Source organism: Stegostoma tigrinum, chromosome 11 (genome assembly GCF_030684315.1).
Source record: "Stegostoma tigrinum isolate sSteTig4 chromosome 11, sSteTig4.hap1, whole genome shotgun sequence".
NCBI lineage: Eukaryota > Metazoa > Chordata > Chondrichthyes > Orectolobiformes > Stegostomatidae > Stegostoma > Stegostoma tigrinum.
This window is the reverse complement of record NC_081364.1, coordinates 484,670-500,002: the sequence shown is the minus strand read 5'-3', so window position 1 is coordinate 500,002 and position 15,333 is coordinate 484,670. Positions and strand designations below refer to the sequence as shown.

The 15,333-nt window shown below is 43.8% G+C and overlaps 1 protein-coding gene across 3 annotated transcripts in view; it reads right to left on the bottom strand.

Annotated features, from left to right (window-relative positions):
- Positions 1–14,785, bottom strand: part of LOC125460312 (protein kinase C delta type-like) — an 85,625-nt gene extending 70,840 nt beyond the window's left edge. The window contains exon 1 of one of the 3 annotated variants that reach the window (XM_048547653.2): positions 14,659–14,785. The gene's annotated coding sequence lies outside the window, so the exon portion shown is untranslated. Of the gene's footprint in view, positions 1–154; positions 180–210; positions 280–14,658 lie in introns of those variants that run through there. The other 2 variants (XM_048547654.2, XM_048547655.2) reach the window with 2 other exon arrangements.
- Between the last annotated feature and the right edge of the window lie 548 nt (positions 14,786–15,333).

Here is a 15,333-nt window from a genome sequence, read left to right as displayed (position 1 = left end):
GACAGACGGGGTGCAGTCTGTCAGCCCATCACCACTTCACCCTCCTGTGAAGTAGGAACACAATCAGCAGCTCACTTCATTTCCATCTCTTTCATCTTTTCTTCATGAAAATGTTTTGAACTACAAGCTGTTAAATACTTCAGCCTTTACTGACCTGCTGTCACTGTGGCAATGGCTGCTCAGTTCTGCTAAAAACACAAGCTCACTCACCTGCACAGGAGAACCTGACGTCCTGGGATAGGAATTCAATGTGAAGAGCTGGTCACTCAGATTCTGCATCCAAACATTGCAACAGACTCCCTGACGTCAAATTCTGTTTGAGCTGCTGCCCCCTGGCAGTTTGTTTAGTCACAACAATCCTCAATCGCAAAAATCTCCAACTTCAAACACGAAGCAACACCTACTGCCCACAGGCAGGGCGACAGAGCACCCTCTTCCCCCTCATCATCCCCAACAGAATGCCCTCACTCACCAACAGAACACCCACCCTTCTATAATAAGCAGCCTGCACTCTCCATTGTGGCACTACCCTGTTTATGTCAATCATCAAACTAGGCTCCTCTCTGCATGCACCCCCTCCACCCCAGGAGACTACTAGAGTGTGGCTGGTTGACAGTGTGCAATCAGCCACCACAAGGTGTACGACAGGGAGGGTGGTTCTGGGCCGCTCCCACTCCTCTGGTAACAGTGGGTTCAGAAAGGGGTGGGCAAGCCGGTCTGTTTGTACAGACCTGTCTACGAGGCAGTGGGATCAAACTCTTTACAAGAGAGACAAGGTGTAGAGCTCGATGAACCCAGCAGGCCAAGCAGCATCTTAGGAGCAGGAAAGCTGACAGTTCAGGCCTAGACATCTGCAGAGACTGGATCAGCAGGCTTCATCTGTATGACAGGAGGCAGTGCCACAATGACTCAGATCAGGAATCAGTAAAGAGTCCAGACTGCGTGATCCTTCTCTGATTAGATGCCCCAGGACAGTGTGCTATTGCACTATGAGCCACAACAGTGCATCTGCCATTGGTCAGATCAACCACTATTCCACAACAGGGATGTCATACCTAACACCCGAAAGATCTTCTAGACCAAAACTGTCAGCCACAATATCATTCAACAACTTCCTTACCAGCACTGTGCAGCTTGTTGGGTGGAAATAAGATTCTCCAATACAAAAGAAAAAGAAACATAAACCAGCAGCATTGTCACTTCTGCCCTGTTTAAACCGGAATTCTTTTCTTTCAATCTCAGTAACAGATGGGATACTGGGAGATGCTAGAAGTTAATCTTATTATTCCCAAGGTTTGCATCCAAATGCAACCAGGGACAGTACGCAATTACTATTTAATACATGCTGAAAAAAAAATTTTTACATCATGCATTTGTTAAAATATGTTTGAAAGATTTGGGTTTTTATAATGGTTCAGAATTGAACACTTGAAATAAGCTTGCTCCACTAGTGCCAGCATCACAGATACTAGTCTTTAGACAATTCTATTCACTCCACGTGATATCAAACAAACAGTTAGGGTCCCTGGATACTGCAATGGCTATGGTCCCCGACAACATTCCAGCAACAGTCCTGAAGACTTGTGCTCCAGAACATGCCCTTCCTAGCCAAGCTGATCCACTATAGTTCAACGCTGACATCTATCCAATGATGTCGAAAATTACCCAGGTATGTCCTGTACACAAAAGTGGAGGACAAATCCATCCTGGCCAATTACTGCCTCAGATTACTCTCAATCAGTTAAGTGATGGAAAGGGTCATCAACAGTGCTATCAAGCCGCATCTGCCCTTGACATCAAGGCTGCATTCATCCAAGTGTGGCATCAAGGAGCCTTAGCAAAACTGGAATCAATAGGTTTAAGGGGGAAAACTCTCCACTTTTTATAGTTCATGGCAGTGTCCAAGGCCCAACCATCTTCAGCTGCTTCATTGAAGACCTCCACTCCTTCATAATCACTCATGAGCCCTCAGATTCTGAAGCAGTCCATGTTCAAAAGCAATAAGATCTGGACAATATCCAGGCTTGGGCTGAAAATGGCAAGTAATATTTGTGCCACACAAACAGCATCCTACGGGTTACCATGGGGCAGAAACCGATGATATGGTTGGGCCGCAAAGACAGTGGCTACAGGATGCCTGCATGAAGCGGTGCGGCAGAGGTGGGGAGAAAAAAAAACAGAACGCACACACACAGGATTAGTTTCGTTTGGCGTCACATTCGGTACATTGAGGGCCAAAGGGTCTGTTTCCATGCTGTACAGTTCCACGTTCCATGTTCTAAGAACAGGTCAGAGACTAGGAACACTGCAGTGAGCAAGATAATAAAATGTGAGGCTGGATGAACACAGCAGGCCAAGCAGCATCTCAGGAGCACAAAAGCTGACGTTTCGGGCCTAGACCCTTCATCAGAGAGGGGGATGGGGGGAGGGAACTGGAATAAATAGGGAGAGAGGGGGAGGCGGACCGAAGATGGAGAGAAAAGAAGATAGTTCCAGTTCCCTCTCCCCATCCCCCTATCTGATGAAGGGTCTAGGCCCGAAACGTCAGCTTTTGTGCTCCTGAGATGCTGCTTGGCCTGCTGTGTTCATCCAGCCTCACATTTTATTATCTTGGAATTCTCCAGCATCTACAGTTCCCATTATCTCGGATACTATTTTAACCTCACTGCGAAGCCTCTTCCAGGGATGCCTAACCTGAAGAAGTTACCCTCCTCCCTCCGGAAACTATCTTCTTTTCTCTCCATCTTCGGTCCGCCTCCCCCTCTCTCCCTATTTATTCCAGTTCCCTCTCCCCATCCCCCTCTCTGATGAAGGGTCTAGGCCCGAAACGTCAGCTTTTGTGCTCCTGAGATGCTGCTTGGCCTGCTGTGTTCATCCAGCCTCACATTTTATTATCACCCCTAATGTTACTAGTTTATTCACAGACTGACTCATGGGGTTTGCAGATATTTTACTGTACACAACATATACCCAGAGCGAGTGCCCTTCTGGGAGGCATATCTTAAACTTTATTACCAATACCTACTCACACAGCTACAATATCCAGGACTTGCACAGAATCTGTGTTCTGAGCTGAGTGATGGTATTGTTATTGTAATTGTATAAGTACAGCTGAATAGGTGAATACACAGCACCCATGCCATTACACAGAGACAGCGACTATAGAACATAGAACATTACAGCACAGTACAGGCCCTTCGGCCCTCAATGTTGTGCCGACCTGTCATACCAATCTCGAGCCCATCTAACCTACACTATTCCATGTACGTCCATATGCTTGTCCAATGACGACTTAAATGTACCTAAAGTTGGCGAATCTAATCCTGTTGCAGGCAAAGCGTTCTATCCCCTTACTACTCTGAGTAAAGAAACTACCTCTGACATCTGTCCTACATCTTTCACCCCTCAATTTAAAGCTATGCCCCCTCGTGCTCGCCATCACCATCCTAGGAAAAAGGCTCTCCCTATCCACCCTGTCTAACCCTCTGATTATTTTACATGTTTCAATTAAGTAAATTAAGACTATACGGAGACAGGCATTTTTATACTAGAGCTTCACATGCCAGGATGTCATCTAATTAACTATTTGAAAAAGATCCGTGCCTATCCAGTCTGCAATCCATGTCATAATAGTATAACTATTTTCCTCATTTATGGAATTCTCATGTTTCTTGATAACTGTCAGTTTTTATGACTCAAGTCAATCCTGCTGCAACAAGGAGCCAAAGCTGTGTATACAACACCTTTTATCTCAGAGATTACAGTAACTACAGCTGCCATCTGACAGAGACAGAATGCATAATTGACAGACCTCAGGCCAGGGAGAGTAATCATAAAGAAAAACTCCAAGAAAATTCAGACCATCATTAACCTACATTGTCCTTGATTCATAAACTCTATGCAAATTGATCAAACAAGGTGCATCCAGGATAATAATCCACAAGCCACAAAAACCTGTCAGGGCAGTTTGACAATTTGAAGAAGATCTGGAAGTAAAAAAAATGTACACAAGTGGCCACAAAACCGTTAGATGTTGGAAAAGCACACCAGTTAACGAATGCCCTTTAGAGAAGGAAACTTGTTCCTCTTACCAGATCTGGACCGTTGGAGCTCAAGAACACCTTTCTAGCTCATTGTGTATATACAGACTTTCAATTAATCCCACACCCCTGTAAATTTCTCCCAAATGTTTTATCCAATCTACTTTCAATGCCCTGACAGCACTACTTCCTCAATCATAAATTCCTACAAAAAAAACCCATCTCCCTTGGGCTTTAAGGTAATTACCCTAGTGACGACTGCCAACTCTGCTACCACTGGGAACAGTTTCTCCCCACTTACACAACAATATTAATCCTGAGGAATCATATCCTCGATTGAGTCCCCTCAACCATGTCTGCTCTAAAAAGAGAGAGCAAAACTAGTTTTGACATTCTCAACCAAAGACCCTCATCCATAATACTTTTACTGTAAAGTTCCCCTGTACCTTCTCCTAGGAAGGGAAACCCTCCCTGCTGTGCAGTGGCCAGAAAGACTACTCCCACTGAGGTCTCAAACAGTATTTTAAAATGACTCCTTGCTTACATGCTATGTTTCAATGAAAACATCAGGGACGCCATACAATTTTCTCAACAGGCGTTCTGTGCATACATCTTGCATTTGATTTTTGTAAATGATTTGGTGAAGGAGTGGAAGGGTGGATTAGCAAATTCGTGGACGATACAAAGGTGGGTCATGTTGTGGATAGTGTGGAGGGCTGTTCAAGGTTACAAAGGGACATTGATAGGATGCAGAGCTGGGCTGAGAAGTGGCAGATGGAGTTTAACCCTGAACAGCGTGAGGTGATGCATTTTGGAAGGACAAACTTGAAAGCAAAATACAGGGTTAACATAGAACATACGTAGAACATTACAGCACAGTACAAGCCCTTCAGCCCTTGATGTTGTGCTGACCTGTCATACCGATCTCAAGCCCATCTAACCTACACTATTCCATGTACATCCATATGCTTGTCCAATGACGACTTAAATGTACCTAAAGTTGGCGAATCTACTCCTGTTGCAGGCAAAGCATTCTATTCCCTTACTACTCTGAGTAAAGAAACTACCTCTGACCCTCTGTCCTCTATCTTTCACACCTCAATTTAAAGCTATGCCCCCTCGTGCTTGCCATCACCATCCTAGGAAAAAGGCTCTCCCTATCCACCCGTCTGATTATCTTATACGTCTCAATTAAGTCACCTCTCAACCTTCTTCCCTCTAACAATAAACAGCCTCAAGTCCCTCAGCCTTTCCTCGTAAGACTTTAACGGAAAGACTCTTGGCAGTGTGGAGGAGCAGAAGGATCTTGGGGTTCATGTCTACAGTTCCCTGAAAGCTGCCACCCAGGTGGCTAGAGTTGTTAAGAAGGCATATGGTGTGTTAGCTTTCATTAATAGACGGAGTGAGTTCAAGAGCCATGAACTTGTGCTCCAGCTATACAAAAGCCTGGTTCATCCACAAATGAAGTATTGTGTCCAGTTCTGGTCACCTCATTAAAGGAAAGATGTGGAAGTGTTGGAAAAGGTGCAGAGGAGATTTACCAGGGAGTTGCCTGGAATGGAGGGGAGGTCTTACGAGGAAAGGTTGAGAGCGCTACAGCTTTTCTCTTTATCATGATGAAGGATGAGAGGTGACTTGATAAAGGTGTACAAAATGATCGGAGGTATAGATAGAGTAGACAGTGAGACTTTTTCTTAGGGTGGAGGTAGCTATTATGAGGGGACATAGTTTTAAAGTGAGTGGAGGTAGATATCGGGGAGACAGAGGTGGGTTCTTTACTAAGAGTGTGGTCGGGACGTAGAACGCATTGCCGGAGAGGGTAATGAGTCAGCCTCATTAGAGGCATTTAAGCGGCTATTAGATAGGCATATGGATGCTAGTATAAAGACAGGCGTGGAGGCTAGACAGACACTAGGATTAGGGTAAAAGTTCAGCACAACATTCTGGGCCAGAGGGCCTGTACTGTCCTATGTTCTATGTCTGGTTTTACTATCCTTTCAACACTGATCACCGCCTTCTCAAGGCAAATAACAATTTGCAATAGATGTCCACTTGGTCCGAGACACTTGCATCAAGAACGTTTTGTTTCAAAATCACACTATACTAAACAAGCGAGATACACTTGCAAAGATCAGTGGTTGATGCAACATTACACAGATAAGATGATATGCACCATTCGGAGGTACAAGTAGCACATACTTATTAAGCCGCCAAGAAATAGCTCAAGGCAGGAGAGGTAGCAGATACATGGAGACAAAAAGATGCCACAAAGGTCCCCTCCAAGCAACACTATCCTGACTAGGAAACATATTGCCTGTTGTTCCTTTATCAAAGGGTCAAAGTCCAAGAGCTCTCTAATTGCAGTGTACCTACATCCCACCTGACTACAGCAGTTCACCACCACCTTCTCTAGTGCAACTGGGGACAAGCAGTAAATGCTGGCCCAGCCAGTGACACCCATGTGAACAAATATTTCACATTATTCTGTAAAAACGTAGGAGACTGTTCACTAAATAGCACCCAACCAACAGACAGCAGTAATTACAAAACCAGAAACTTAAACTACAACTATGCAACAGATCACATCAAAACAGAATGCCATCAAACTTTACAGGGCTCTGGTAAAAATGAACCTTAACTTTCTATTTGAATTCACAGGGATGAACTATAGACATAGATCAAGAGAGTGATAAGTTTATTTATTACAGTTGTGCGAAAAGATGCATTGATATCAGGTAGTCAAAGGTGACCAAGACAAAGGCATAGGACGGAGGCAAAGCAACCAAAGATTAGGGCCCACATGAACCAATGACATTAACTCCCTTTGAAAGTCTGAGAGTGTAAAATATGCAGCAGATTGTAAAACAAGTTGCCAACCTTTGTGTGCTTCCTGAGTGCTCACATGGAAAACTTCACTTTTGTACAGTATTGAAGTAAATATTTAAACAAGCAGCACTTTCTTGAAGGCCAGCTTTCACCTAGCTTAAACACAGTAAGGACTAAACACTTAAATGTGCAACAATATAATGCATTTGGAAAAGGTAGAGAAAGAGGGTTGAGGATGGCAACACTAAACATTTTCTAAATAGTGAGAAAATTCGCAAGTCAGAAGTGCAAAGGGATCTGGGAGTGTTGGTCCAGGATTCTCTAAAGGTTAACTTGCAGGTAGAGTCTGTGATTAAGAAAGCAAATGTAATGTTGTCATTTATCTCAAGAGGGTTGGAATATAAAAGCAGTGATGTGCTTCTGAGGCTTTATAAAGCTCTAGTTAGGCCCCATTTAGAATACTGCGTCCAATTTTGGGCCCCACACCTCAGGAAGGGCATACTAGCCTTGGAGCATGTCCAGCGGAGATTCAAGGATGATCCCTGGAATGGTAGGTTTAGTGTATGATGAACGGCTAAGATCCTGGGATTGTACTCATTAGAGTTTAGAAGGTTGAGGGGAGATCTAATAGAAACTTAGAAGATAACGTATGGTTTAGAAGGGGTGGACGCTGGGAAGTTGTTTCCGTTAGGTGGGGAGACCACAACCCGTGGGCACAGCCTTAAAATTAGAGGGGGTAAATTTAAAACTGAAATGAGACGACATTTCTTCAGCCAGAGAGTGGTGGGGTTGTGGAACTCATTGCTGCAGAGTGCATGGAGGCCGGGATGTTGAATGCGTTCGAGGCAGAGATCGACAAATTCTTGATCTCACAAGGAATCAAGGGCTATGGGGAGAGTGCAGGGAAGTGGTGTTGAAATGCCCAGCAGCCATGATTTAAATGGCAGAGTGGACTTGATGGGCTGAATGGCCTTACTTCCACTCCTATGTCTTATGGTCTTAAATAAAAGAGATATTGAAATATTGAAGATATAGGGCAAGCCCTTGAGGGGGAAAATAACAGAGTCCAGAGTCCAACTAGTTAGAACAGAGAATTAAAAAGTTTAAGACCATACTATTTGGGTATTCAACAGGCCTCCAAATGACACTGGGAAACTTAACCCCAAATCAATAATTGGCTAGTTAATGTTAGAGTAAAGGGTGAGCTGGCAAAGAAATTTCTGAAATGTGTTAAAGTGAATTTCCTTAATCAGTACATTCTCTCAGTGATTTAAAAAAAAGGGAGGGGTTGCTGGATCCAGTGCTGGTGAATGACCATTGCTAACGTCAACCTTGGGATGAATGGAAAACCGCAAGAAAGTCTAATGTAGAACTTACAAAGCACAATTTCAATGTGATGAGGAGGGATTCAGCCAGGCTATAAATGGAACCAGAAACAAAGAGATTCTTCAGGTAAAAGTTTAATACAATCCAACAAGGCAAATGGTAAGGAATCCAGCTCCCTACTTAGACAAGGGGGGAAAAGAGAGTGAGAGAGCTACAACAGGTTAAGAGGGATGAAGAGGAGAACACAAACCGGCAAAGAGGAAAATATGGGGATAGAGTGACAAATCAACAAAACAAAAATCTTCTACCAGTGTGTAAAGAGGCATGTTGTGAAAGTAACAAGAGGTGGAATGAACCAAATTGAGGACAGAGAGGATGTTCTGTGCTTAGAGGCATACAGCACAGAAAACTGGAAAATAGGAACAGGCATGGGCTTGGAGCCTGCTCTGACATTCATTATAATCATGGCTTATCATCCAAATCAATACCTGCTCCTGCTTTCCACCCATCCTTTGATCCCTTCACTCCCAAGTGCCGCATCCAACTCAGTCTTGAAATCATTCTCCAGCATCTGGAGTTCCCATCATCTCCAATCACAATTTTAACCTCACTGTGAAGCCTCTTCCAGGAGGCCTACCCTGAAGAAGTTACCTCCAGACCAACCTCAGGAGGATCTCTCTCCCACTGCCTCTCCACCTATCTTCTCCTCTATCCATCTTCAGTTTGCCTCCCTTTCTCTCCATGTTTATTTCAGAATGCTCTCCCCATCCCTCTTTACTGATGAAAGGTCTAGGCATGAAATGTCAGCTTTTGTGCTCCCAAGATGCTGCTTGGCCTGCTGTGTTCATCCAGCTCCACACTTTGTTATCTTGGATTCTCCAGCATCTGCAGTTCCCATTATCTCTGATCACAATGTTTTGGATTTGATTGCTTTCTGTGGTAGTGAATTCCACAGGTGTTCTACTCAGTGAAGAAATTTCTCCTCATTTCAGTCTACGAGTCCCCCACCATCAGGGGCATCCTTTCTGCATCTACTTTGTCTAGTCCTGTTAGAATTTCCAAGGTTCCAATGCGGTTCACGTCCTGCTTTATTCTGCTGAATGCCAGAAAATACAACCCTAACCTGATTCAAGCTCTCTTCATAAATCAGCTTTGTGACCCCAGGTTTGTCTGGCAAACTTTTGCTGCATGCTCTCTGTCTCTGTAGCAGTGTTAGAATATTATAACGAACACACTAGTTTACTAAAAACATGGAATCTGCCAATATGTCAGCAGATTGAGGCTATCTTTGTGGTACAGTAGAATTGTCCCTGCCCCTGAACCAGGTTCAAGTCCCACCTGCTCCAAAAAGGTGTGAAATTACATCCCTGAATCGGTTGATTAGAAATTATCAGACAAAGTGGATGAAATAGATAGGGTGAGAATGGAGGGCAGGAGGCACAGGGGTGGCTGATGAGTAGAAAATCCAGTTATCTTGTATTCCAGTTTGCTAAAGGAAGTGGTAGTGGAGATAGTGGAAGAGCTTGAAATATTCAACCTTCCCTTTGAAATGGAGGAGGCACCAGAAGATTGAACAGTGGAAAATGTGACACTTATTCAGGAATGCCTGTAAAGAACAATCCTAGAATCTACAGACTGGTTAGTTTAACATTGACAGTGGGTCAAGTTTTAGAAAGACCTAGGAAAAATAATCAAACTAGGATAAAAGGTAGACCATGCTCATCCAGTAAGATTGAATATTTTGATGAAGATTGATGGAGGGACTGTGGTGGATATTGCCTGTATAGATTTTAGAGAAAAAGGTTTGACAAAATGCCAGCTTGTCAAAGGCTGGTTCACAAAATTGAGATTCGTGAAACAGAATAGCAATGTGCAGTTGGGTAAATATTTACAGATAGAAAGCAGCGATCTGTGGAGTAGGATTATTTTTCAGACTAAAGAATCTAACAGAGGGACATTTCCCAAGAGTCAGGGCTAGGACCACTCCCTCTTGTTTCATAAAAATAACTTGGGTTGTGAAATATGAAATAAAATTTCAAAACTTGTCAATAATACAAAACATGGAGAATCAGTCAAGTGAGAATGACAGAAACTGTCTACAAAGGAACATTGATAGGCTGGCAGCATGGGCAGATCGAACTTAATACAGTGAATTAAGAGGTAGTACATGCTGGCAACGCAACAAGTGGCAGCAATACAGACTTAATGTCATTTAAATTCAAAGAGAGAGAGTTAACAGGGGGACCCAGGGTATGTGGCCATTTTTTCCCTACCACCTTCAAAAGGTCAAAGACTGGTTAGTAAATCAAATGTGGCATTAGACTTCATTAGAAATTGAGTACAGAAGCAGAAAAGGTGCACTAGACTTTTATGATGATCTGATTAAGCTCCAGTTAAAGTAACGCATTCAAACTCCTCAAGAGCGTGTGTATGGGATTTATCAGGACAGCTCTGGAATGAAGGGATTAGTGACAAGGATAGATTGAAGGAGCTGAGATTTCCTCCTGGGAGCAAAGAAGATTGATGGTAGATTTGACAGAGGTGTATAATGATGATAACGGGTTTAGAAAACTGAAAACAAAGCTGTATCAGAGATAATGGGAACTGCAGATGCTGGAGAATCCAAGATAATAAAGTGTGAGGCTGGATGAACACAGCAGGCCAAGCAGCATCTCAGGAGCACAAAAGCTGACGTTTCGGGCCTAGACCCTTCAGGGTCTAGGCCCGAAACGTCAGCTTTTGTGCTCCCGAGATGCTGCTTGGCCTGCTGCGTTCATCCAGCCTCACATTTTGTTGTCTCAAAACAAAGCTGTTCTCATTCTGACATTACATGTATTAGGGACCCAGCTACTTTCAGCTGCTTTGTCAATGACCTTCCCTCCAGAAAGGAAGAAATGGGGAATGGGGATGTTCACTGACGATTGCACAATGTTCAGCACCATTCGCAACTCCTCAGATACTGAAGCAGTCCATGTTCACATGTAACAAGATCTGGACAGTATCCAGGCCTGGGCCAACAAGTGGGAAGTGACATTTGTGCCATATAAATGCTACGACCATCTAACCTTTGCTCTTTGACATTCAATGGTGTTGTCATCATTGAATCCCCCACTATTAACATTTTGCAGGTCACCATTGACTAGAAACTGATATGGATTAATCACAAATGCAGTGGCTACAAGGCCAGGTCAGTAAACCAGAATGCTTAGCAAGAAACTCACTTCCTGACTCCCCAAAGCCAGTTCACCATCTACAAGGCACAAGTCAGGAGTGTGATGGATACTCCCCACTTGCCTGGATGGGTGCAGCCCCAACAACACGCAAGAAGCATGACATCTAGGACAAAGCAGCCTGTTTGATTGGCACCACATCCACAAACATCCCACTCCCTCCACCACCAACATTCAATCACAGTGTGTACCATCTACAAGATGCACTACAACAATTCACTAAACTCCTTAGACAAGACCTTCCAAACAACCACTTCCGTCTAGAAGGACAAGGGCAGCAAATACATAGGAACATCACCACCTGCAAGTTCCCCTCCAAGGCAGTCACCATCCTGACTTGGAATATATCACCGTTCCTTTGCTGTCACTTTGGACCTAGAGAGGACAGCCTAGAATCAATGGCTTCATTGTAGTTTCTGGCTGAAGAGATCCAAATTTTAACTGTATTCCACAGTGAGATGTGGAATGGCCAGTCTCCAGTGCTCACTTGGGAACAGAAGCTTACAGTCTAAAGGATCCTTTCAAAGAAAAAAAAATTTTTCCTTATCTTAAAACGTGGGACTCCTCACTTCTAAACAGTGGGGCAGCATGATGGCTCAGTGGTTAGCACTGCTGCCTCATAGCGCCAGGGACCTGGGTTCAATTCCACCCTCAGGCAACTGTCTGTGTGGAGTTTGTGCTTGCGTAGGTTTCCTCCAGGTGCTCTGGTTTCCTCCCACAGTCGAAAGATGCACAGGCTAGATGGATTGGCCATGCTAGATTGCCCATAGTGTTCAGGGATGTGTAGATCAGGTAGGCTATAGGCAGATGGGTCTGGGTGGGATGCTCCGAGGGTCCATGTGGATTTGTTGGGCCTAAGGGCCTGAGGGACTGTATGATAAATGGTGTCCCCTGGTTCTAGACTCTAAATATCCTCTCAGGTTCCATCCTGTCAAGGTATAGGCATTTGGAGCTATGGAAATTCACTGCAACAGACGTGAACAGGACTAGAGATCATTGACCTATAACATCAATTCTGTTCCTCACTCCACAGATGCAGCCAGACCTTCTGAGATCTTCCAGCCTTTGCTGCTTATCAGCATCTGAGGCATGCTGATTTTGGACTATAATAATTGTTGATTTTCGAGATTAGGAAGCAAACAAAAAAAGTGAGGTCGTGTTAATGAGTATGGGCAGCCAGTTGCAGAGCAATGCAAGAACTGGACACAGGAGTAGCCAAAGAATATTCCTGGGACTGCACTCTAAAATCAGATTTCTAATCTATAAAAAGGGCTTCAGGGTTACAACTGAGTGAAAAGAATAAGTAAAATAATTTCTAATTTAAAGAAGTTTGAATGCAGTAAAGTATCCAAAAAGGAATTCTGCAGGAGCATTATTAAACAAAATTAACCCAGAGCCAAGTAAGTAATGCTTGGAAAGCTGATCAGAAGTTTGGTCAAAAAGGTAGGCTTTAAGAAATTTAACAAAAATCAATGAATCAGGGAAAATTGCAACATCCTGTCTAAACTGCCAAGAATCAGCTAAACAACCTACTTCTATTTTCTAATTTTTGACTTGTGCCAATGTGAGATCAGAGCGTATTCAAGTACTCTGTAAATGCAATCAGCTTTACATGTTGAACATTCATTCAGGAAAGAAAGAACCAGACCCTCACTACCCTGTGGGCTAAACAGATCAAGTCGTGTTAGAGACAGAAAAGTTCAGGGATAGAATTTGAAAGCTTAGGGCCAAGGCAAAGTGGTTAAACAAATGAGATTTTGGAGGGACGTGGGGCTGGAAGGGATTATAAAGAAGGCTGCGGAGGTGGGGTAGGGGCGCAAGGACATGATTTGGGATTATAAGATGAACACATTGCTTGAACAGAACCATTTTATGTCAATTAGAAGAGCAAGAGGTGAACAAGACCTGACACAAGTTAAGACACTGGCATCAGAGTTTTTAATAATCCTATGGAGAATGAGAGAGAACAACCAGAACAAATTCTAAATCAAGTATTTAGAGATAACAAGGGAAAGAAAAAAGGTTTTCAAGACCAGATGAGGTAAGGAAAGGGACAATGTTGGTGAATATAGAAAGTATTAGTGATGATGTGTGTTTATACAAGTTTGGAACATTATCTCAGGGTCAAAAATTATACCAAGGTTGTGCAAGGTTTAGCCTCAGACAGCTGCTAAAGAGGGAATAGAATTGACAATTTAAGGAATGGATTGTTAGCCAGGACTGAAGACAATGATTTCTTACCTCTCAATGTTAACTAAAAGATTTTTCTGTTCATCTAGTTTAGATAAGCAATAGCAGTCATTTGTTGACTTGGTGACAAGAGAGAAGTTGAGAGAGGTGCTGGCGAGTTGGAGCTCGGTGTTAGCTTAGAAATATGTAACTCATGAATTCAGCATCTTAAAATTAAAAGGCTGAATTCAGACAGACAATGTGACCGAGGGGCAGTGTGAGGTTTTGAAATAGGAGGGATTGATGATCAACCCTTGGGCTGGGGGGGGCATCAGAGTTATAGTTAATGATACAGGAGAGGGAAGTGAAGCTATTGTAAGTAATTCTCTATCTGTGGTTAGGCAAATGAGTAAACGGGAAGATAGTACAACAGAATGACCTGACAGACATAACAATGCAAAAGTGCAAAGCCATGTTTTTTGGAGGAGAAAGAGGAATAAGGAGTGGATGAAGGACAGTGCAGTATGGGGTCATGTACACAGCTCCCCGAAAATAAATTTGGACAGAGAGTTGAAAAAAAGCTTGATAACAATTTAGATTTACAAACAACAAAAATATAGCAGATCATTAAAAAAAATCAATACTGTTTCAACAGCAGCTTTGAGAGTCCCATTACAGGAAGCACATTAAAAGGCAGTGGCGGTGTTATGTAGGTTTTACAAACTGGTGAATTATAATTAGGAGGCGAGACTGAGTCGGACAGCAACAGGAACTCTTCCTGGTCAAGGCCAAGGAGATTTTCTTGAGTCTATTCTAAAATTCCGAGGGGATTGGTAAATCAAATGTAGCCACATCGCGACTGGACGGGAGGTGGCTTCGGTTTAAAATTAATGCTGAGCTGGTGCGAGGGGAGAGTTACAGAAATACTGTCACAAAAGTTGCCGGAGTTTTTCTTAAGTTTTGTCGCAGACTTGGGAGGGGTGTGGGAGGGAGGACGGAGACGGGTGTGGGAGGGGGTTTAGATTAGGGGGTGGGGAGCGAGCCGGACTCGGTTGAAAAGAGCTCACCTCCGGGCGCTGGGCGCGGAGTCCGCTGTCGGGGCGGTGGCTGGCTGCTGGCTCCCAAGTGCGCTCAAATCCGGCTCCAAGGGCCGGCTACAGACGGAACAGTCACTCGCTCCGGCTCCGGCTCCGCCGCTTTTTCAGGAAGTGGCGGCCCTTACGTCACCCAGGTACAAAGCAGCCCGCCCAAAATTTAACCCGTTCCCGCCCCCTCCCGGGGCCGGGTAAATACCCCCTTATCCGGGTAAATACCCCTTATCTAGGTAAATACCCCGGGGCAAATACCCCCTTTTCCAGGTAAAGACCCACCTTATCTGGGTAAATAACCCTACCTGGGTAAATAACCCTACCTGGGTAAATACCCACCTTATCCGGGTAAATACCCCTACTCGAGTAAATACCTCCCTTGTCCGGGTAAATACTTCCCTTATCTGGTAAATACCCCCTTATCCACATAAAAACCCACTACCAAGGTAAATACCTCCCTAATCCGTGTAAACACCCCTTGCCCACGTAATTACTCCCTATCCAGGTAAATACCCCCTTATCCACATAAAAACACATTACCCAGGTAAATACCCCCCCCCCACCTGCATAAATACATCCTTATCCAGGTAAATACCCCTTTATCTGGCTAAAAGAACCCGTCTGGTTAAATATCCCTCTTATCTGGGTAAATAG